Raw genomic sequence first — 24,232 nt, 5'->3', positions numbered from 1 at the left:
CATAGAAATAGATATGCACATTATACAGGACCTGGAAATAAATATATAGGTGACCTACAGGTTAGACCATAAAAGATAGTAGCAAGGTGCAGAAGTGATAACACCACTCTGGGGTGTTACACTTATTATATTTTAAATCTGTACAATATTTACAGACTTGACAACCATCTTCTTCCTCTCTCATGAGATTATGTAGCACCTCTGACAATCTCAGTGAAGGAAGCAGCTGTCAGTTGACAGCTGCTAATTTTTTCCAGTCCATATACATCTTTAATATAGAAATTGGGGCAAATAATTAAGTTACAGGGGAACAGGAAGAAGACTGATAGATGTAGCTTCCAAGGAGTAAGACAGAAGGTAAATGAGTACCAGTGGCATAACTAGAACTGACTAGGCACACAACAAATTTTTGAAGGCCCCCTCCCCTCGGTCTCCTTTCTTCTTCTCCTGGGGACACTTCTGCTCTTCAGTGCAGAACTGTATCTAGGCACATGGTAACTGTGACCTAAAATCGCAGGGTCAGGTCATAATTAGTGATGATCGAGCATGCTCGGCCGAACACCTGCTCGGCTCGAGCATCTCTTTGCTCGGCGCTTAGCGGTATTCGGCCAAATACTGCATGTGCTCGAGCGCAATGCTCGAGTCTCCGCCCCGCACTTTTCTTGCCTGCTACGTAGCCAATAAACGTGCAGGTAAGTACTACCCTCACTGTAATGCTGTAACCATGTTACAGTGATTGGCTAGCCGGAACGCATCATCGGGTGCTATATAGCACCCGATGACGCATGTTCGGCTCATTCTTAGTCAGGGAGAGCTGGAGAGCAGAAGGGAAAGATAGTGTAGGGAGTGATTTAAGAATATTATTACCACCAAAACTTTTCAGGACTATTGTGTGTGGCAGCAGCAATCTATATTTTTAGCGTAACCTGCGATAAATAGTGTACAATAGTTAGGCCACTGCGGACCTCGACATTAGCTGCACCACATCTCCAGTGTAAAGTGTGTGAATCCTCAAAAAATCTGTGACATACAGTGTCCTTTTTCCGTATACGGTGTCCGCTGCGGACAGTGACATTAGCAGAGCCACATCTTCTGTGTAAAGTGTGCTCATCCAAAAAATATCTGTTACATACAGTGTACTTTTTCCGTAGACAGTGTCCGCTGCGGACATTGACATTAGCTGCGCCACATCTCCAGTGTAAAGTGTGCGCATTTGAACCACACAACAATAGGCCAAGCGTACAACAATTTGCTTCGCCAATTCCTCCCAAAATTCTAAATGCCAAAAACTGATCCCCAGAGAAGGGACAAAGGGAGATAAAACGTAACATTTAATAGTTATAGTTAAAATACGAAACCGCGCTAGCCACGGGTAAGTAATGTCAAAGTCAAACAATAGAGAAGCCATTGTTGGGCCAAACCAGACAAGCCCTGGATGATACCAGTATATAACACCATGAAATAAGAAATGCTCTCACCCATCAGTGGCTGTAGATCTTGGTATACTCTCCCAGTGAGGTGGGCTTCCAAGCGGTGGGTTCCCCAGATTCATGTAGATTGAAGGATCAAGTAGACTGAAGTACCATTCAGAGGAGGTGCCAAAAATGCAGCTTCAGCGTGGATAGGAGTCAGGAGTATAAGTCCCTAATTGACCCTAACAAAGGGGCAGGGACTAGTGTCACCCTACCTATCTATACCAAGTGCTTGCCCCGCAAGGGGCGACCCCGTCCGGATACCTTTCCCTGATATCGGGCAGTATCTCTAGTACACCCTGCTAAAAGTGAGCTCCCGACGTGTCACGTTTCATTCCACATGAACTCATCAGGGGAGATGTACAATTAGGGTGGCAAGCAAAAAGAGCTTGCATTAAAAGGGGTAAATATAAACAAAAAGTTGGCAGTGGCTGGAGCTATCAAATAAAAAGAAAGAGAGGCTCCAAGAGAGAGGCCAGGTCAGTGGGACCAAGGCCACCCAAGAACCACAACTGGACCAAAGCACTAGCACACCCGTGGGTGAAGCCTGCTTAAAGTAACTGTTGGTCCATGTGAGGCCCAAAGTACAAGGTCAACATAACAGGGCTATCAACATGGAGTGCCTACCTGCAGGGGCTTTTTAAAGGCATCAGTCAGCGCGGCAATAGTCCAGGACCGCCCATTTCAGTCTCGTGGTGCAGTGTAATGCAACACACGTGACCAGTGGAACGCATTACGTCGGACGCAGCGCACAACGGCGCTATGCCCCACCAGCTGATACAGGAACGCAGCGCAGGAAGCCACCGCGCTCCACATGACAAAGGTCAAGTGATAGTACCTAACTGGCCGTGGAACGCAGCTCCAGAGGCCGCCGCGCTCAACCGCAAGCGGCCCACAGGAGGGGCGGATACAAAAATGTGGAAACTCTAAATCAAAAACTAACTGCGGGTATTGAGGTTGCTCAAACGTTCTCACAGGAGGCGGAGTTTGTAAATAAAGAGAAACAACAGCAAAATTTCCTTGAGAAATATCAATACCATCTCAAGGAACGCAAGCACTGCCAATTTGTGAGGGATTTAGCAGACTTCAAAGAAAATAGGATCTACTCCTCTATTGCCAATAGAAGGGATACTGTGGGTGGCAACACCGACCAATCCTCGACTGAAACAGACTTTTCTGATTCTGACAGTGCACCAAAAGGGACTAGGCAGTCTCCTCGGGAGGGGGGGAATCGTTATGGTACTTCAGTCTACTTGATCCTTCAATCTGGGGAACCCACCGCTTGGAAGCCCGCCTCACTGGGAGAGTATACCAGAATCTACAGCCACTGATGGGTGAGAGTGTTTCTTATTTCATGGTGTTATATACTGGTATCATCCAGGGTTGTCTGGTTTGGCCCAACCAGGGCTTCTCTATTGTTTGACTTTGAGGGTACTTAACCGTGGCTAGCGCGGTTTCGTATTTTAAAGTGTGCGCATCCAAAAATATCTGACATCTAGTGTATTTTTTCCGTAGACAGTGTCCGCTGCCGTGATGCTGATGGTGCACGCAGAGGCCGTGGTGAAACTATGCCTGCTGCCAGAGCACAAGAAAAACCATCATCCACGATACCTAGCTTCATGTCCCAGTTTCCAGGACAGCACAGGACACCACTCTTAAAATCAGACCAGTGCAACCAGGTGGTCGGTCGGTTGGATTGCAGCAGATAATGCTTCCAGTCGGTTAAGCACCACCCTGTCTTCCATTAAGTCCAGTCTCAGTAGCCAAGAGTCTACTCAACACAATCCTCACCCTGAGCCTCCTTCCTCCCACCATGGAGAGTCTGGGCAAACAGATGATCCCACACTCGGATATTCCAAGGAGCTCTTTTCAGCGTCATTCTTTGATTTGGCCCTCTCGCCAAGCACGCTCGAAGAGGGACAGATCTTGTGCCCTAATTCCCAAACTCTTGAGCATCCACAAGAAGATGACAGTGGGGAACGGCAATTACTGTTTAATGAGGTGGATGATGATGAGACACATTTGCCAATAACTCAACGGCAATTACTGTCTCAAGAGCTTGAGGAAGAGGATAAGACACATTTGTCAATCACTGAGGTTGTGGTTAAGTCAACAAGTCAGCAGGATGAGCAGTGTGAGGAAGTGGAAGAGGAGGTGGTGGACGATGAAGTCACTGACCCAACCTGGGAAGGTAGGAAAGCGCAACTGTTCCCCGGAGCATCCCCTTGCGGAAATCTCCCTTGCCAAGGGGTAGGTGTTCCGCAGTCTGGCGCTTTTTTGAGGAAAGTGCGGACGACAAAAGACTTGTAATTTGCAACCTGTGCCATACAAAAATGAGCAGGGGCGTGAACACTAGCAACTTCACCACCACCAGCATGATCCGCCACATGGCATCAAAGCACCGTAATAGGTGGGCCGAATGCCTGGGTCCACTATCTGTGTCTGCGGGCCACACCACTGCCTCCTCTTCCCCCTGTGTTACATGCTGGCCAATCCCCTGTCAAAGGCGCAGGCCTGGATGCCTCCCGCCCTGCACCTGGACATTCGCAAGCACCATCAGTGACCACATTCACTTCCGTGTCCCAGCGCAGCGTCAAATGTCCTTACCCCAGGCAATTGAACGCAAGTGCAAATACCCAGCCACCCCACAGGCCATAGCACTAAATGCGGAGCTTTCCAAATTACTAACCCTGGAAATGTTGCCATTTAGGCTCGTGGACAATGAGGCCTTTCGCAGCCTCATGTCAGCGGCCATCCCACGTTACGCAGTCCCCAGCCGCCACTATTTTTCAAGATGTGCCGTGCCCGCCTTACACCAACATGTGTCCCGTACCATCACACGTGCCCTGACCAACGCAGTTACTGGGAAGGTCCACTTAACCATGGACAAGTGCATTCGGCCAGGGACGCTACATTTCCCTGATGGCACACTGGGTGAATGTTGTGGAGGCCGGGAGCGAGTCGTACCCTGGGATGGCACAGGTGCTACCCACGCCAAGGATTGCGGGCCCTAAGTCGATCAGAATTTCCACCAGCACCTACGTTAGTGGCTCCAATCCCCACTTCTCCTCCTCAGCTTCCTCCTCCACTTCCACCTCCGAATTATCCGCGTGCAGCACCAGTCAGTCATCAGTCAGTAGCTGGAAACAGTGTAGCACTGTAGTGGGGAAGCGGCAACAGGTCGTGCTGAAGCTGATATGCTTAGGGGACAAACAGCACACCGCCGCAGAGCTGTGGCAGGGGATAAGAGACCAGACTGAGCTGTGGCTCTCGCCACTCAACCTAGAACCAGGCATGGTTGTGTCTGATAATGGCCGTAACTTGGTGGCGGCTTTGGAGCTCGGGAAGCTCAGAGACATCCCATGCCTAGCCCACGTCTTAAACTTAGTGGTTCAGTGGTTTCTCAAAACCGCTCGTGTGCACATTTCCGCAAGTCATCGATAGCTTTAGCCGGTCTGTCAATGCTGCAGCAGCGCTTGAAATTGCCAGCTCACCAGCTGTTGTGCGACGTGAGCAGACGCTGGAACCCGATGTTCCACACGTTGGTGTCACGGCCTTTGCTGTGTGCGCCGTGACACTTGTGCCATGCTTGCGGTTGCCGGTGGCAACGTGTTGCTGTTAAGGCATGTGGTGGCAGTGTCTCGGCTTTGGCTGTGTGCGCCGTGACATGGTTGCCATGCATGCTGTTGCCAGGGGCAATGTATTGCGTGTTGGCCGGTGTGTGCACTTCGCCTTTAAGTTGTAGCCTTTCCCTGTCTGGTGCTGTAAGGGTTAACTCCCTGACTGGGTGTGGTCATTTGAGTTTTATCTCCTGTGGCTTCCTGGCTGGAGTCAGTTGTACTTCAGCTGTTGTTGGTGCTGGAGCTCTGCTCCAGTCCAGGGTGTTCTATCTGCCCAGTCCTGCTGCTAGGCCATTTGAGACTCCTGTTCATCCGTGTCTGGGAAGAACAAGTCGTCTTTCCCCTGCTCCTTTGTGAGGGATTCTCAGGGCCAAAGGTTTCCAGTGTATGAGCCGTCCTACCATCAAGGTCCGCTCATACGGTTAGGAGTTAGGGCGAGGATTAGAGACACAATAGGAGGTGACCTGCTCCCTGATCTCGGCGTTCTGGCCTAGCTGCTACCCCTATCCCGTTGACATTATACGGTGGGGGGTTTCCCCCACTCCCCACCGTGACAGTTGGCCAGGCTTTGTGAGCAGCAGGAGTGCACATGGATGTCTGACCTCTGTGAGGTTTTAAGAAACTTTGAGGAATCAACACAGATGATGAGCGGCGATAATTCTATAATCAGCGTAACCATCCCACTTCTGTGTCTACTTAAACGCTCGCTGCTCACAATTAAGGCCGATGCTTTGCATGTGGAAGAGGTGGAAATGGGGTAAGACATTACACAGGGTGATAGCCAGACCACCCTCAGTTCGTCTTCTCAGCGCAAATTGGACGATGAAGAGGAGGAGGAGCAGGAGACAGTTGCCTGCACTACAGAGGGTAGTACCCATTAAAACTAGGAAAATCTTCCATTTTAAATCAAGACTGGAGACTCCATTATGCAAGTTCAAAGCTTATGCTCTATAATATGACTGTAAACAAAAGTTATCAATACCTAACTAATGGTTACTGAATAATACCATGGAAACGTGTGATTCCGGTCGGAAATAAAAGGTTTTAAATGTTGATTCAGAGGACCAGTTGGCCGCTTTTTGAATGTTTGATAGGGAACCTCCGGCTTGTCTAACTTTAGTGGACATAGCTCCTCTAGTGGAATGTGCTCCAAAAAGAGAAGTGTTCACCCCAGCTAAGGACATAGTTTCAGAGACCCATCTAGCTAAGGTTGCCGGTGACACTGGTAAATGGGGTCTGCAATATGAAATGAGGAGTTGGGATACCGATGGATTAAGAGGTAAAGTTCTACGTTCGAAGGATTGTAGACACCTAACCACACAAAGTTTTTCTTGTAGAGGGAAAGCAGTGTAAAAAACAGAAGAAATATTAGTTTTTGTACGACGGACAATAGAAAACTGAACTCCTTGTGGTAAGAATTGTCTACGAGATATGTCTAATGAACGGACATTTGAAATACGTTTAAAAGATTTGAGACATAATAGCACGGCTAATTTAAAGGATAACAACTTCAAAGGGAGGAGATCATTATCGTCCCAAGTAGAGTTATATTTGGGAACGGGAGGTCTTCAAAATCGAATGCCCTTCATTAGTTTGCAAACTACAGGGTGTTTGCCTATTGGTAAAGCCTGGATAGGGGGATGATAAAAAGAGATGGCTGATCAGTAGACATTAAAGGGACACTGACAGGCCCAATAACCATAATTAGCTGTACATATCCATGCACAGGTCTTCTAATGTGCATTAAAAACATATAAGTATCCCCCCTGTCCACATTATGAATACAGTAAACTCACATTTTATAACCTGAACTAATCGCTGTTCTTTCTGCCCAAGGGGCGGGGTTTCAGCTTCTCTTGCGCCCAGCCAGCCTCAGCCAAACCGACGTTTTTGAAGCGCCGCCCAGCTCATCAATATTCACTTAGCTGGGCGGCTTCTGCAGTCCCCGACCTTCCGAGATCCGGCGCATGCCCAATAGAAAGCTATTGGTGCCGGGCGCATGCGCAGAAGCTGAAAGCGAGTCCGATGCCCATGTTCTGGTTGAAGGGGGAGGGCCTCTCCTCCTATTAAAGATGTTTGGGTCCTACACATTTCTTTATGTCCTTCACAAAGGAATCTCCAAAGAGAAAACCTTCTGAAGATGGGGTATTGTCTGTAGTGGCCAGGTGTACTAGTTGTGGGTCTAATCGGATAGACCTCTTTCTTTCCATGCATATAGATGCATTGGTGTTACCCAATAAGCATATAGCCCTTTGAGACCAGCCCTTCAGGACTGATAAGTCTACTGGATTACCAGAGATAGAGGCCTGTTCAGTTAAATCTAATATTTTTGTCAACGGACCGACAACGTCCTAGTCTGTCCTGGATCGACCTGAAAGAACGATCAACTCCTTTTTTGGGATTTTTGCCAGATTTGGATAAATATTTTATAAGAGTTGGATCTATTTCCAAGGTATCCACAACTTTATGTGGAAGTGTGGGCCTAGGGCACTCTGAACATAGGTTATTTCTCACTGTTTTGTCTAATGTTTTTTTGAGCCATAAAGAAAAAAATTTGGAAACTTGAGGTTGTGGTACCCATTCTCCTGACCTAGGATGTTTGATCATCCCTGGGTCAAAGAAAGGGACACCTGACCCATCTAAGATAAGGGATGAAGAACTTTCTTCTTCTCCCAAAATTTTGTCTCCCTCATCAGAAACGTCCTCATACAGGGACATATTGTCAATGTCAGAATTATCAGCCTCATCTAGGGAGGACTCAGAAGGAGAAGAGTTATATGAATCTGGCTTAACTCTCAAAGCCTTAGAAGCCTGCTTCATGTTGACAACCTTAGGGGGGGAGGGTTCAATGTTGACTGCTTTAGCAGCGGTAATTGTGCTTTTTGAAAAAGCTTTAGACGTATCCTGATCCCATTTATCATGTAATTTTTGCAATTTTTTAGGATTGGGATCAGTAAATTAGCGCCTTTTAAGAGAGGCTTTACCCCCTTTTCTTACCTTCCGCTAAACGGGAAGTGGATTCCTCCGTAGACCAAAATTGGTCGGACGGGGTAGAAGGGTCTTTAGACGTTTGCGTGGTTTGTGCATTAGTAATAGCCATGGCCACAGATTGTGCAATAACATTTTGTAGTGAAGACATGGTGGCATCGACCGCACATTGTACAGAATTTGCCACTGTATCATTGACTATGGCTTGAAGGAAATCTTCCTCCACAATGATTGAACCTGGAGTCCCAGGTATTTATTAGAATCCTCAGCGGACATCGTAGAGGAAAAGTATATAGATAATTAATAAGGAAAATAATGAAAAATTAGATATCATTAAAACATATCATATAAAAATATAGATAAGTAATAATTTGATCAATACTAATGAAAATATAGGAAAACTGAAATATACATAGAAGACCATAAGTAGAAAGGATATTTTGTTAGTAATAACACTAGGGGGCAGCAAAGAACTGTAGAGGAGCCGAGCTGCAAGCAGTCGACTAGAGGTGAATCTGACAGGAATGCTGAGCGTGTCTGACAGAAACTTGTGTGAGAGAAAAAAGCGCGCAGGCTGAGGACTAGCTAGCGCGTGCGCACTGCAGGGAACGGAGCGGTGAGGTAAACCGAAAGTAAACAGTGACGTCGGTAATAGATGAGGGTAATGGAGAGAAATCTCATCGAAAATATGACTGATTAAACCTCTAATAGAGAGTGAGGAGTGTAGGAATATATACAGCATATATATCAAAACCATAGGAAAGGCTATTATAAAATATAAGCGTTATATATGTATCTATGAATGTGTATATAATGAATATATATAAACCAAATGCAGTAATGCAATATTGATAACCTATGCTCTGTGAAGGTCATCAATATCAGATCGGCACCCCCAACATTCATTCGTATGAGCGCTGTATTCTCTTCTTTGTTTACCTGGTCACGTTGACATTGGAGCTGGGAGCAGGTGCACTTACCGCTCCTCCATCCCATTTACTTCAAAAGCTACAAGTGATTCACTACCTGACATTGCCTAGTGTCACATCTGTACTGTTCAATACACCGCTATACTGACTTCTGTACTCTTCTGCTTTTCTTTAGTTGTTAAGGAGGCAAACATAAATTCCTCCTGTTTCTTCATGCTATTTATATAGACCAGAATTCTACTAGTTATATTCTTGTACATAGGAGCAGTATTATAGTAGTTATATTCTTGTACATAGTAGCAGTATTATAGTAGTTATATTCTTGTACATAGGAGCAGTATTATAGTAGTTATATTCTTGTACATAGGAGCAGTATTATAGTAGTTCTATTCTTGTGCATAGGAGGCAGTATTATAGTAGTTATATTCTTGTACATAGGAGGCAGTATTATAGTAGTTATATTCTTGTACATAGGAGCAGTATTATAGTAGTTATATTCCTGTACATAGGAGCAGTATTATAGTAGTTATATTCCTTGTACATAGGAGCAGTATTATAGTAGTTATATTCTTGTACATAGGAGCAGTATTATAGTAGTTTTATTCTTGTACATAGGAGGCAGTATTATAGTAGTTATATTCTTGTACATAGGAGGCAGTATTATAGTAGTTATATTCTTGTACATAGGAGGCAGTATTATAGTAGTTATATTCTTGTACATAGGAGCAGTATTATAGTAGTTATATTCTTGTACATAGGAGCAGTATTATAGTAGTTATATTCTTGTACATAGGAGCAGTATTATAGTAGTTATATTCTTGTACATAGGAGCAGTATTATAGTAGTTATATTCTTGTACATAGGAGCAGTATTATAGTAGTTATATTCTTGTACATAGGAGCAGTATTATAGTAGTTATATTCTTGTACATAGGAGGCAGTATTATAGTAGTTATATTCTTGTACATAGGAGCAGTATTATAGTAGTTATATTCTTGTACATAGGAGGCAGTATTATAGTAGTTATATTCTTGTACATAGGAGGCGTATTATAGTAGTTATATTCTTGTACATAGGAGCAGTATTATAGTAGTTATATTCTTGTACATAGGAGCAGTATTATAGTAGTTTATATTCCTGTACATAGGAGCAGTATTATAGTAGTTTATATGCTTGTACATAGGAGGCAGTATTATAGTAGTTATATTCTTGTACATAGGAGGCAGTATTATAGTAGTTATATTCTTGTACATAGGAGCAGTATTATAGTAGTTATATTCTTGTACATAGGAGCAGTATTATAGTAGTTATATTCTTGTACATAGGAGCAGTATTATAGTAGTTATATTCTTGTACATAGGAGCAGTATTATAGTAGTTATATTCTTGTACATAGGAGCAGTATTATAGTAGTTATATTCTTGTACATAGGAGCAGTATTATAGTAGTTATATTCTTGTACATAGGAGGCAGTATTATAGTAGTTATATTCTTGTACATAGGAGCAGTATTATAGTAGTTATATTCTTGTACATAGGAGCAGTATTATAGTAGTTATATTCTTGTACATAGGAGGCAGTATTATAGTAGTTATATTCTTGTACATAGGAGCAGTATTATAGTAGTTATATTCTTGTACATAGGAGCAGTATTATAGTAGTTATATTCTTGTACATAGGAGGCAGTATTATAGTAGTTATATTCTTGTACATAGGAGCAGTATTATAGTAGTTATATTCTTGTACATAGGAGCAGTATTATAGTAGTTATATTCTTGTACATAGGAGCAGTATTATAGTAGTTATATTCTTGTACATAGGAGGCAGTATTATAGTAGTTATATTCTTGTACATAGGAGCAGTATTATAGTAGTTATATTCTTGTACATAGGAGGCAGTATTATAGTAGTTATATTCTTGTACATAGGAGCAGTATTATAGTAGTTATATTCTTGTACATAGGAGCAGTATTATAGTAGTTATATTCTTGTACATAGGAGCAGTATTATAGTAGTTATATTCTTGTACATAGGAGCAGTATTATAGTAGTTATATTCTTGTACATAGGAGGCAGTATTATAGTAGTTATATTCTGTACATAGGAGCAGTATTATAGTAGTTATATTCTTGTACATAGGAGCAGTATTATAGTAGTTATATTCTTGTACATAGGAGCAGTATTATAGTAGTTATATTCTTGTACATAGGAGCAGTATTATAGTACGTATATTATTGTACATAGGATGCAGTATTATAGTAGTTATATTCTTGTACATAGGAGGCAGTATTATAGTAGTTATATTCTTGTACATAGGAGCAGTATTATAGTAGTTATATTCTTGTACATAGGAGCAGTATTATAGTAGTTATATTCTTGTACATAGGAGCAGTATTATAGTAGTTATATTCTTGTACATAGGAGGCAGTATTATAGTAGTTATATTCTTGTACATAGGAGGCAGTATTATAGTAGTTATATTCTTGTACATAGGAGCAGTATTATAGTAGTTATATTCTTGTACATAGGAGGCAGTATTATAGTAGTTATATTCTTGTACATAGGAGGCAGTATTATAGTAGTTATATTCTTGTACATAGGAGCAGTATTATAGTAGTTATATTCTTGTACATAGGAGCAGTATTATAGTAGTTATATTCTTGTACATAGGAGCAGTATTATAGTAGTTATATTCTTGTACATAGGAGCAGTATTATAGTAGTTATATTCTTGTACATAGGAGCAGTATTATAGTAGTTATATTCTTGTACATAGGAGCAGTATTATAGTAGTTATATTCTTGTACATAGGAGCAGTATTATAGTAGTTATATTCTTGTACATAGGAGGCAGTATTATAGTAGTTATATTCTTGTACATAGGAGGCAGTATTATAGTAGTTATATTCTTGTACATAGGAGCAGTATTATAGTAGGTTATATTCTTGTACATAGGAGCAGTATTATAGTAGTTATATTCTTGTACATAGGAGCAGTATTATAGTAGTTATATTCTTGTACATAGGAGCAGTATTATAGTAGTTATATTCTTGTACATAGGAGCAGTATTATAGTAGTTATATTCTTGTACATAGGAGCAGTATTATAGTAGTTATATTCTTGTACATAGGAGCAGTATTAGAGTAGTTATATTCTTGTACATAGGAGCAGTATTATAGTAGGTTATATTCTTGTACATAGGAGCAGTATTATAGTAGTTATATTCTTGTACATAGAGGCAGTATTATAGTAGTTATATTCTTGTACATAGGAGGCAGTATTATAGTAGTTATATTCTTGTACATAGGAGCAGTATTATAGTAGTTATATTCTTGTACATAGGAGCAGTATTATAGTAGTTATATTCTTGTACATAGGAGCAGTATTATAGTAGTTATATTCTTGTACATAGGAGGCAGTATTATAGTAGTTATATTCTTGTACATAGGAGCAGTATTATAGTAGTTATATTCTTGTACATAGGAGCAGTATTATAGTAGTTATATTCTTGTACATAGGAGCAGTATTATAGTAGTTATATTCTTGTACATAGGAGCAGTATTATAGTAGTTATATTCTTGTACATAGGAGCAGTATTATAGTAGTTATATTCTTGTACATAGGAGCAGTATTATAGTAGTTATATTCTTGTACATAGGAGCAGTATTATAGTAGTTATATTCTTGTACATAGGAGCAGTATTATAGTAGTTATATTCTTGTACATAGGAGCAGTATTATAGTAGTTATATTCTTGTACATAGGAGCAGTATTATAGTAGTTATATTCTTGTACATAGGAGCAGTATTATAGTAGTTATATTCTTGTACATAGGAGGCAGTATTATAGTAGTTATATTCTTGTACATAGGAGCAGTATTATAGTAGTTATATTCTTGTACATAGGAGCAGTATTATAGTAGTTATATTCTTGTACATAGGAGCAGTATTATAGTAGTTATATTCTTGTACATAGGAGCAGTATTATAGTAGTTATATTCTTGTACATAGGAGCAGTATTATAGTAGTTATATTCTTGTACATAGGAGCAGTATTATAGTAGTTATATTCTTGTACATAGGAGCAGTATTATAGTAGTTATATTCTTGTACATAGGAGCAGTATTATAGTAGTTATATCTTGTACATAGGAGCAGTATTATAGTAGTTATATTCTTGTACATAGGAGCAGTATTATAGTAGTTATATTCTTGTACATAGGAGCAGTATTATAGTAGTTATATTCCTTGTACATAGGAGCAGTATTATAGTAGTTATATTCTTGTACATAGGAGCAGTATTATAGTAGTTATATTCTTGTACATAGGAGCAGTATTATAGTAGTTATATTCTTGTACATAGGAGCAGTATTATAGTAGTTATATTCTTGTACATAGGAGCAGTATATAGTAGTTATATTCTTGTACATAGGAGCAGTATTATAGTAGTTATATTCTTGTACATAGGAGCAGTATTATAGTAGTTATATTCTTGTACATAGGAAGTAGTATTATAGTAGTTATATTCTTGTACATAGGAAGTAGTATTATAGTAGTTATACTAGCAGAAGGACTCGGCTTCGCACGGGTATATTTCATCTATTTCATTTAATGTTTGTGTGTGTCGTTAAAAGATATCAACAGTTTCCACAATAACCGTGACATCTACAGTAGCCCGTCCCTTCAACAGTGACCTCCACAGCACCCTCCCCTTTAACAGTGATTTCTACAGAGCTCTGTTCTCTTAAACTGTGACCTCCACAACACCCCGCCCCTTAACAGTGACCTCTACAGCACCCCCCCACCCCCCCCCCCCATTAACACCAACCTCCATAGCAGCCTGCCCCTAGGGTGGCCAGAGGTCCGGTTTTAGGCAGGACAGTCCAGCTTTCAGACTCCCTGTCCTCCGTTCAGTGCAGGACCTGGACAGACACAGGAATGTTCTTTTGAACAGCTCACTCTCAGACAGCAGCACTGTACTGTGTGAGCATGAGCTGCAGGGAGAAAGTCCCCCTCCCTCCCTCCCCTCCCCGCAGCTGACAGAAGTAGATTAATACCTTAAATTAAAGGCAAATAGGCAATACAGGCACTCACCATCTGGGACCAATGGTACAGTAAAAGGTTGCTATTTTTAATAAATATCTAAAAACAAGGTATTGGAGATCAGTATTTCTACAGTATAGGTATGGATAGTACAAATAGTCAAAATATATATGTATAAAAGATGGATGAATAAATATGAAAAAAGTAGTGAGGTAAAGATATCACTTGTGAAACAATATATATAATAAAAGTCTCTTATTTCATTGGTACAAAAACTGTCTCTTATTCCATTGATATTGTGCAAAAATGCAGATAAAGTGCGCCAAAAAATAGTGCAAACGTTAATATAAATCCAGTGTGAGTTGAGTGACTTCCATAAAACACTGAAGTTTTGTGAGTAGTAAGTTAAAAGCACTTGAATATTAAGTTAGAAGTGTTTGGTAACAATAGAAAATCTTGAGTGTCTATATTTGTAGAAATCGCAATGTGACACTTAAAAGGTCAAATATTTCAGACCGTCTGAGTTCCTGGTAAAGTGCTTTGAATATCACACTTAGAGGAAAATCTTGTGCCAGCTACATTGAACAACACGTGTATAATATTCGTACGAACAATTCAAATAATGCATACAAATTTTTATAACAGATAAAAACACGTTTCGTTCATGAAAAACAACACAGAAAGTAAGAAATCGATATCAATTTTTCCTCTATCCAGAACATTTATTATAATATAGAGCACACATTTGTGAAAAAAAAGGCATTACCCCCCAAAAAAATCGCATCAAAAACGCTACAAAAACGCATGCAATATTTTAAAGAATTTATTATGGATTTTTTTGGGGATTAATACGAATTCATCACAGTATTTAGCGACAACCAATAGAGAATTCGGGACTATCCACAAATTCGAATTTTTACCGCGGTGCAATGAAAATGAACACGACAATGTTACAGGAGAACTCAGCTTTATTAATCCTCAAAGTTTGAAGACCTCAGTGAAGGATTACCGAAACTTACAGTTTCAAACAATGGGAACCTTACGAACATTTTCAACATAATCGCAAGTACCTAAAACAACACGTGACAAGCCGGGCGATCACGTGAACGACCCACAATCACGTGAGACGCCGACAGTGTAGCGAGGTCAGCTACACGAAACTTCCATCTACACAAGCACAGGACCAACGCAGACACAGCAGGACGGGTGAGTGGCTGAGGAACGGGTGGGACGCCCCCGATCACAGTCTTATCTAACTAGCCTCTTGTGAGTAGAGACAATACCTATTTCTCACCCCTCAAGCGTGTTGTTCAATGTAGCTGGCACAATACTTTCCTCTAAGTGTGATATTCACAGCACTTTACCAGGGACTCAGACGGTCTCAAATATTTGACCTTTTAAGTGTCACATTGCGATTTCTACAAATATAGACACTTGATATTTTCTATCGGAAATATTGTTACCAAACACTTCTAACTTACTATTCAAGTGTCCTACTCACGAAACTTCAGTGTTTTATGGAAGTCACTCAACTCACACTGGAATTATATTAACTTTTGCACTATTTTTTTGCGCACTTTATCTTCATTTTTGCACAATATCAATGGAATAAGAGACATTAATTTTTGTACCAATGAAATAAGAGACTTATTATATATATTGTTTCACAAGTGATATCTTTACATTTTTACCTCACTACTTTTTTCATATTTATTCATCCATCTTTAATACATATATATTTTGTCTATTTGTACTATCCATACCTATACTGTATAAATACTGATCTCCAATACCTTGTTTTTAGATATTTATTAAAAAATAGCACCTTTTACTGTACCATTGGCCCCAGAGGGTGAGTGCCTGTATTGCCTATTTGCCTTTATCTTTTACATATTTTGTGACGAGGTGAGTCACACAGCACAGAGCACCTTCACCAATTCTGTAAAGGAGGGAGAGCCACCACAAACTGTATTTGTGAAATACCTTGATTTTTTCAATCCCCGTTTGCTGTGGAGTGGGAGGGGGCGTGGCTTAGTGGGACCTGGGGGAGGGATTTTTAAGTCCATCTTTTAAGGGTGGCCTGAATGGCCACCCTACCTGCCTCTGAACTGAGACTTCCACAGCACTCCGCTCCCTCAACAGTGTCATCCACAGCACCCTGCACCTTTAAAGTTGACCTGCAGCAGTGAAGAAAAATGGCTGGGTTGTTATGGAAACCTGGTATAAAACTCTGTGTATGTGGAGACTAAGGGCCTGCAAGCTTCTATTGGCTGAAAAGGGTCATGTGACCAGGCTTCTATTGGCTAATGCATTTTTTGGGAATATCTTACACAGGGATGTCCTTTTGAACAGCTCACTCTCAGACAACAGCACTGTGCTGTCTGAGTGTGAGCTGCAGGGAGAAAGTCACCATCCCTCCCACCCCTGCAGAAGTTAATTTTTAACTTCATTTTTTCAATCCCTGTTGGCTGAGGAGTGGGAGGGGGCGTGGCCTAACCGGATTGGGGGCATGTCCTTTTGAACAGCTCACTCTCAGACAGCAGCACTGTACTGTCTGAGTGTGAGCTGCAGGGAGAAAGTCACCCTCCCTCCCACCCCTGCAGCTGACAGAAGTTGATTTACTGCTCTCAATCATAGGATTTCCATTATTATTCCAGGAAAAACCTAAAAAACTATTCATTACTACATCAATTACTAGATGCCCTTCTCAAATCCTTTTAAACTAATCAAAACCAAATAATGAAAAATATTCCCTTTTTATCAATTTTTGTTTTCATTTTCCCATTATAGATTTTTTTATTCCATTTTCTGTACTTGATTATGCTGGTAGCCATGGGCTTCTGTTAACAGTATGTAGAGATATGCTTTACAGCAGCAGTCACATACACTAAGGGATAATGAACAGAAAATGACTATGAGAGATTGTTGTGGGCATGCATTGTGACCAGGGATGAGCGAATCAACTTCAGATGAAACATCCAAAGTCGATTCGCATAAAACTTTGTTCTAATACTGTACAGGGCAGGAGCTCGGTATGTATTGGCTCCGATGAGCCAAAGTTTTTGCTATGCGAAGTCTCGCGAGACTTCACGTAATAACTTCATAAATTGATTTATACTGTAAAAAAAAAATCCCGAACTCGGGTTCAGTTCCAAGGTACCACTTGGAACCAAACCCGAGTTCGGGAAATTGTTTTTTACAGTATAAATTAATTTATGAAGTTATTTTGTGAAGTCTCGCAAGACTTTGCAAAGCAATAACTTTGGCTCATCGGAACCAGTACACGAGCTCTTGCTGCGTACAGTATTAAATTGAAGTTTTATGCAGGAAAATAATTGCATTCTGAATACAGAATGCATAGTACAATAGGACTGGAGGGGTTTTTTAACTCACCTTAATCCACTTGTTCGTGCAGCTGGCGTCTCTTCTGTCTTGTTCTGTGAGGAATAGGACCTTCGATGACGTCACTACGCTCATCACATGGTCCATCACATGATCGTTTATGGATCATGTGATGGACCATGTGATGAGCGTAGTGACGTCATCAAAGGTCCTATTCTTCAAAGAAGAAGACAGAAGAGACGCCAGCTGCACGAACAAGTGGATTAAGGTGAGTTAAATATTTTTTATTAACCCCTCCAGCCCTATTGTACTATGCATTCTGTATTCAGAATGCAATTATTTTCCCTTATAACCATGTTATAAGGGAAAATAATAAAGATCGGGTCCCCATCCCGATCTTAACCTAACAACTGTGCGTGAAAGTCGTTCTGCATCCATATCATCGTCTTTATGACATTTTAGATGCCGCCCTGTAATAGTCTATATTATAATAGTCATCTCTTCATCCTATATTTCTACACTATAGGACACAGCTCCACCTTGTGGTAAATCCAGAAATGTGCAGCCAAGTAGATTTTAAATGTTAACATACATGAGAATGAATTTACAAGTATAAGATGCAGCAGTTTGTCAGTTTGTCTGTGACGTTATGAGGATTCTTGGTGAAATGTGGCAGCCATATTGAGATCACACAACCACTGACCCCCACGAACCCTCCTCCCAGATGTCCCAATAGTGCTTGCCACAGCTGACCCCCAAAGAGCATGGGGCAGCTTAATGGGGTTTACATAAAACAGATAGTCGCCATATAATCCCAGTCTGCTTCATACTACCAGGGGGGGCAGCTTCTGGGTGACATTATGATGGGCTACATGACCCCTTATGCTCTTGTGGAGATTCGGTGGTCTTCATTAGAGATGTCAGTGACACACAATCCATCATGGTCTCTTTTTGGAGGGGTGAGGATCAGAGGGGGTTTGGAACCTCTTTGCCGGTATTGTTCATCCTCTCAAAGCCAGACATCTCCCAAATGAAAACTTTACAAACTTACATTTTTTTCTAACAACTTATTCACAGATTGCAATCGTGTTGTGGTTCTACCTGTGATTTTTCTAAAGCAGCAGCAAGAAAAAACGTATCTTCACTGCAAAGTGTGAATAAACCCGATAATCAGAGTGATCTAAGGTGCAGATCACTCTCTGTGGAGGAGGAGACCTACAAATAATGTGAAGGTTGTGTCAATACGGGCGGTATTGTTTTTTACCAAATCCACGAGAGATGCAGCAGCGGCGGTCTCGGCTCCTGCGTCGTGGACAGTCAGTGACGCTTTTTCCTATGGATATGAAAGACAAAACATATGAAGACGATATTAGGCCGTATCACGGTGACGTACAGAGCGAAAGGCCATGACGCGACATACATGAGCGCAGGAGAAGGCCACATACTACAGGTCATACTAAGAAGGTCAATCTAAGATATAACAGAAGGAAGTTGACAGAATGTAACAATGTGGAGCAAACATAAAGTCCGGTAAGATTAAAGGGGTTGTGTAGGGGGTTGTATTTTTAGGATAGATCACCAATATCAGATCGGTGGGGGTCCGCGCGGATCAGCTGTTTGAAGAGGAGGCGCTGCTCCTTGCGAGTCCTGCTTCCTCTTCGTTACACTACCCGTCGTCTCCCCTGTAGCGGTGGCGTAGTGTAATTACTAGTACTCGCTCCATTCAAGTGAGTGGAGCAAGTACTATTAATTACACTCGCTTCTGATAGGTAGTGTAACAAAGAGAAAGCAGCGCTTGCATGGAACGCCACCGCCTCTGATCGGCGGTGCCTGAGGATACGTCACTAATATAAAACCCCTGCACAACCCCTTTAAGACTCTGTTCACACTTATCCTAAGAGTAAAGATGATCAAAGATGCTACAGAACCCCATTTAAGTCTGAGGACTTAATTTGGATGAGTCATACAATGGATTATAACCTGAAGCCATGACACCAGTGAGAATAGAGTGTTACAGGTTAGACCCTCGGACATCCCTTTATGGAGTGGCCATATTATTGTCCTTCCGCTTGTAAAGACTATAAGGCTTGTGCCAACATAGAAACTGATCCCCTATGCATAAGAAAGGGGATAAGCATCTGATCATTGGGGTCTAGCTGCTAGGACCCCCACCAACCATGAGAACGGGTGGCAGGCCTGGCATATCCACTGCCTAGTCCTAGAAAGATCAGCAGTGTGAGTGAATGCGGCTGATATGCTCATCCTCTATAATGCACCAAGAAGTCATCCAGAATGAAATCTATAAATGAATGGGATGAAGGGAGAGGAATATCTGAATCAATGTCATTCAAGGTCATTGTAAACCTCTAATATTTAGGTAAAAATAGGCTCAGGTAAAATACAGAAGACTGAGGGGTCTGGTCAGGCGAGGGTGACATTTACCAAACCTCTACCCAACCCATAAGAGCAGCAATACTTACTCCCAAATTCCCATAAGGTCTCATAGTTTGGTGCTTCTAGATTTCATTGTGACTAGTAGTGCTACATGATGAAAGCAAGTCCTACAAGATGATGGCTCATGGCTGCATGAGGAGATATAGAACTACCCCTCCCACTGGACACCCTGGTGCAGCACTATGACCTTCAGGAGTCACAGTATAGTCAATGTTGTCCTTCCATAAAGTGAACCTAAGACATAGCTGAAAACGCATCCTTCTGTCTGGTCAACTGCGCCCACATTTGCCCCCTGAGCAGCAAGATACCATAAAATATAACATTTATTTCAATCAGTTAAATCCCTAAATACATGCGATATACACCATAACACTGCGCAATTGGTGACCCAGAGCTGGGGATGGGGGAGACTAATACTGGGTCTCTGAAATCTAGTCTCACCCTGTACTGGATGTATCTTAAGGTGGCCAGGCACTTCCAAATACCCCAGCTGGCCGGTGAACACCTATAAGACCCTCCCTGTCCCTGCGCAGCAATGGAGACTGCCCAGCTTCGTCATGCTGTGGTGGGGGGCCCTGTCGCCAATGTGTTGATGATTAACATGAGCACTATAATGTCCTAGTTTGCGTCCCAACGCGTTTCGTTCTACGTAGGTCCAACTCATCAGTGGACCTAATGGTCAGTATCCGGAGGTGATGTGTCACGGATGAAGTTAGCAGATAGCTGAAACATATAAATAAACAAGCCACTGGCTTGATCCCAAACTAAGGAGCTTATAGGTGAGCCCTATAAAACCCTAAGAGCGCTCCCTGACTGCTATGCACATGCAAGGGTGGTAGACGATTGCATGCCCACGTACCTAATCCTGTATGACACCTGAAAACCCTATAATAGTGAGGGGACACGACCACAGGCTCCCTGCACTTAATACGGACGGAGTCAGGGTCACCTAGATCAAGCCAGCAAGGAAACACAATAAAGGAAAAGACTTATCTGAGCAAACAGCAGCAGCAGCCTCCAGCAGTGAACACTTCATCCAGGAAGTAGTATAAACCGCAAAGTGAGGCAGTATGGGAGGGATTATAAAGGAAGACGATTAGTCAAAATAAGTGACACCTGGCAGAAGGAAAGGAGATGAGAAAGTGAAACCAAAACAAAGAACATCATACAAGAGGTAGAGAAGAACGTCTGCCAGATCTTCTCACAGAACTGGCGGTGACATGATGATAAGTTTGAGAATCACCTCTTTCCGCTGGTTAACAGTGCATTGAGTAACATGCTGTGGGGAGATAAAGGCCCCTTTACAGTGGTGCATTCATTAACATGTTACTTATCTCATGCCTCCCATGTCTCGGTCCACACCAATGCAGGCTGTGTTGTGGCTTGTGGCAGCAATGATGCCACATGTGAAATGGCACCTTTTTAAAGCAAACGCTGAACACGTTGGACAAGAAAAGGGAAGTCACTAGCATAACTAGAAAATCGCAATTCTAAAGCTTTAAAAGAGTTGTCCCATCTGGGACATTTATGGCATATCGATAGGATATGTCATAAAAGTCTGATAGGAGCAGGTCCCATCTCTGGGACCTGCTCTGTTCTCCAGAACGGGGTCCTAAGGTGAATGGAGGGCAAGCAGTGCATGCGCAGCTACCCCTGCATTCACCACTATGGGACTTCCAAAAATTGACAAGCACAGGCTCAGCTATTCTTCGAAGTCCTATAGCAGTGAATGGAGGGGATGCTGTTCACTTTAAGGTCCTATTCTTGAGATAGGAGCTGATCCCAGAGGGCTGGGACCTCCTTCCATGGAAACCATACTAGTTCTGGTCACTGATAAGATGCTTCTAGGTCAGTGGTCTTTAACCTGTGGCTGTACAGCAGTGGTGAGACTCCACTCCCATCATGGATGGCCAGTATCCAGGCGCAGGATACAGGCTGCCACTCTGATTTCTTGGCAGACAATTATAGTGGAGCATGTGTCTTCTGAGACTGGCACGCATGACATGGAACCAACAGATGACGGCAAACAGAACACAAGGAACATCTCATTAACATTCCTTATTCTCTACCAGCTAGAAAGTTTAATCATCTGCTTCTTCCAATACAAATATTACTATAGAATATTATTATTTTTGGTCCTGTGATGTGTACTCTGACAGAAAGAGAAACCTTGAGAAATTACCTGAATCTGGAAGCCCTTCTGTGTGCCTCAGGGTCCATGCGGTCACGCCACAAAAGATAAGACATGTCCTATTCTTTGCCGCATTTTGCAGATCACAAACCCATTGAAGTTCATGGCCTGATGCAGTGTGCACATGGCCGGTATTTGTATTCTGCTGATCTGCAGTCCGTAAAACGGACAAAAGTCGTGTGAAAGGACCTTGACAATATTGGCTTCATAAAGCCTCCCCAATATGAAGCCCCCATTATGACTTCACTTATTTATAGCTAATGAGGAGACCACCTTGTATAATGTGGGATTTTGGCTACCGACTATATGGCTTTCCCCAGCAGGAGCCCTGTTATTACAAATTTGTGAGCCACCCCTTATCGCTTCTTCTCTAATATCCAGCAGTGGACATGGTTCTTGGATGAGATCATTTTCTTAGAAGTCTTCCCCCCAAGTCCAAAATGTGCAGCTGTGATCCAGTGCAGCTTCATTGTTCTTGGGCGGACATCTCCAACTCGCAGTTCTCCAGGTGTCAGGGCGTGCTGACTTTTGCAACAGTTAGACACCACTAGCTCAGAGGTTGCATTGACGGTGCCATGGGCCACACCTTCTCCACGTTGGCCCCTGACTGTTTCCCACAGGTTTTCTCAATGCTTGCAGATTGTGTTTCATATATCTGCTATTAATCCTGCCTTAGTAATTTGGCACTTCTTGCACCCCCTCCCCCAACTTCACCTCCTTTCTCACATCATTTAAGGTCTGCAGATTCCTTATTGCGCTTTTTTTTTTTTTTTTTTTGTTTACTTCAAGGGAGGAAGGCTTCAAAAATTGGACTTGGCAAAAAAATATTGTTTGTCTAAATGTTTCCCGTCACGCCTCAGTAGTCAATATAAAGCGGGTTTTATAGGACGTCGCTATCAGACTCCACCGCGGCTACTCTGAAAGTGAGAGGTGAGCATTGCCCAACCCTGTACCCACTGTCTGTCTGTCTGTCTGCTGTATCTGTGAGTTGCTCATATGCCATAATCAGGTGTGGAGGGAGATACATGATCAATGCTGTGCTCCATATAAACAGATCTGACCAAGCAGTCACAAAATAAGGCACGAGGGGAGACAGACTTCAGAAATCCAAGGAGCTGTCCTTCTTTGTCACATTTTTTTGTAGCTAAGAATTAATTTCTATCCATAAATTGTAACAAGATATTGTTTCTGAGCCGCAAGTTATTTTATAATCCAGTAAAAACAAATAAACAAATAATAATGAAATGCGCCATTAGATCCCATTATAGACAATGGCGGTGCCCGGCTATGCCGGATATGGTAAGGTCTGGTAGTGTGTTTCTCTGCTGGAGTCCACTGGCGCAGATGTGAACCTAGACTAACTAAGGGACACAACGACCAAACGGCCTCTGCACATACTGATAGCTCAATGGGTGACTATCTCTGAACACTATAGGTATATGTCATACCCAATTACCAGGTAAATTGTATGTGGTCCTAGGACTGGGGGAACAGAAATACAAAGGGAGGTCAGAAAGAATTTTTCTTTTTTTTCTGGACAACTTATCCCCAAAATCAGAGACAGACAATTTTTTTTACAAATTGGAAAAACCATAATAAATGATAAACATAATAAGTAGTGCTGAGCGACGCGAGCTTTGGATGCTTCATCCGAAGTCGCTTTATTGTAAACTTTGGAATAATACTGTATACAGTAATAATATAGTATTAGAATGTATGGGTTCCGATGAGCCGAAGTTAGGCTACTTTCACACCAACGTTATTGCTGGATCCGGCAGGGTTCAGGAAAAACGTTTTTGTTACTGAAGATACAACCATCTGCATCCGTTATGAACGGATCCGGTTGTATTATCTTTAACATAGCCAAGACGGATCCGTCATGAACTCCATTGAAAGTCAATGGGGGACGGATCTGTTTTCTATTGTGTCAGAGAAAACGGATCCGTCCCCATTGACTTGCATTGGAGGTAATGCCGGATCCGTCTTGCTCCGCATCCCAGGACGGAAAGCAAACCGCAGCATGCTCTCCGGTATGAGAAAGGAACAGAATGCATTTTGGAGCGCTCCGTTCTGTTCAGTTACGTCTTGTCCCAGTTGACAATGAATGGGGACAAAACGGAAGCGTTTTTTTTTTCGGTATTGAGACCCTATGACGGATCTCAAGTCACAAGTGACTTTGTTGAATAACTTCAGTAATTGATTTT

General features: G+C 41.9%; 1 long non-coding RNA gene across 1 annotated transcript; it reads left to right on the top strand.

Annotated features, from left to right (window-relative positions):
• The first annotated feature begins 8,677 nt into the window (after positions 1-8,677).
• LOC122921708 lies at positions 8,678-22,959 on the top strand. The gene is made up of 2 exons (XR_006387058.1): positions 8,678-8,741; positions 22,818-22,959. It is a non-coding gene; the product is annotated as an uncharacterized LOC122921708 (long non-coding RNA).
• The last annotated feature ends 1,273 nt before the right edge of the window (positions 22,960-24,232 follow it).

This window comes from Bufo gargarizans, chromosome 11, assembly GCF_014858855.1.
Source record: "Bufo gargarizans isolate SCDJY-AF-19 chromosome 11, ASM1485885v1, whole genome shotgun sequence".
Lineage (NCBI taxonomy): Eukaryota > Metazoa > Chordata > Amphibia > Anura > Bufonidae > Bufo > Bufo gargarizans.
This window is presented reverse-complemented; position numbering and strand designations above follow the sequence as displayed.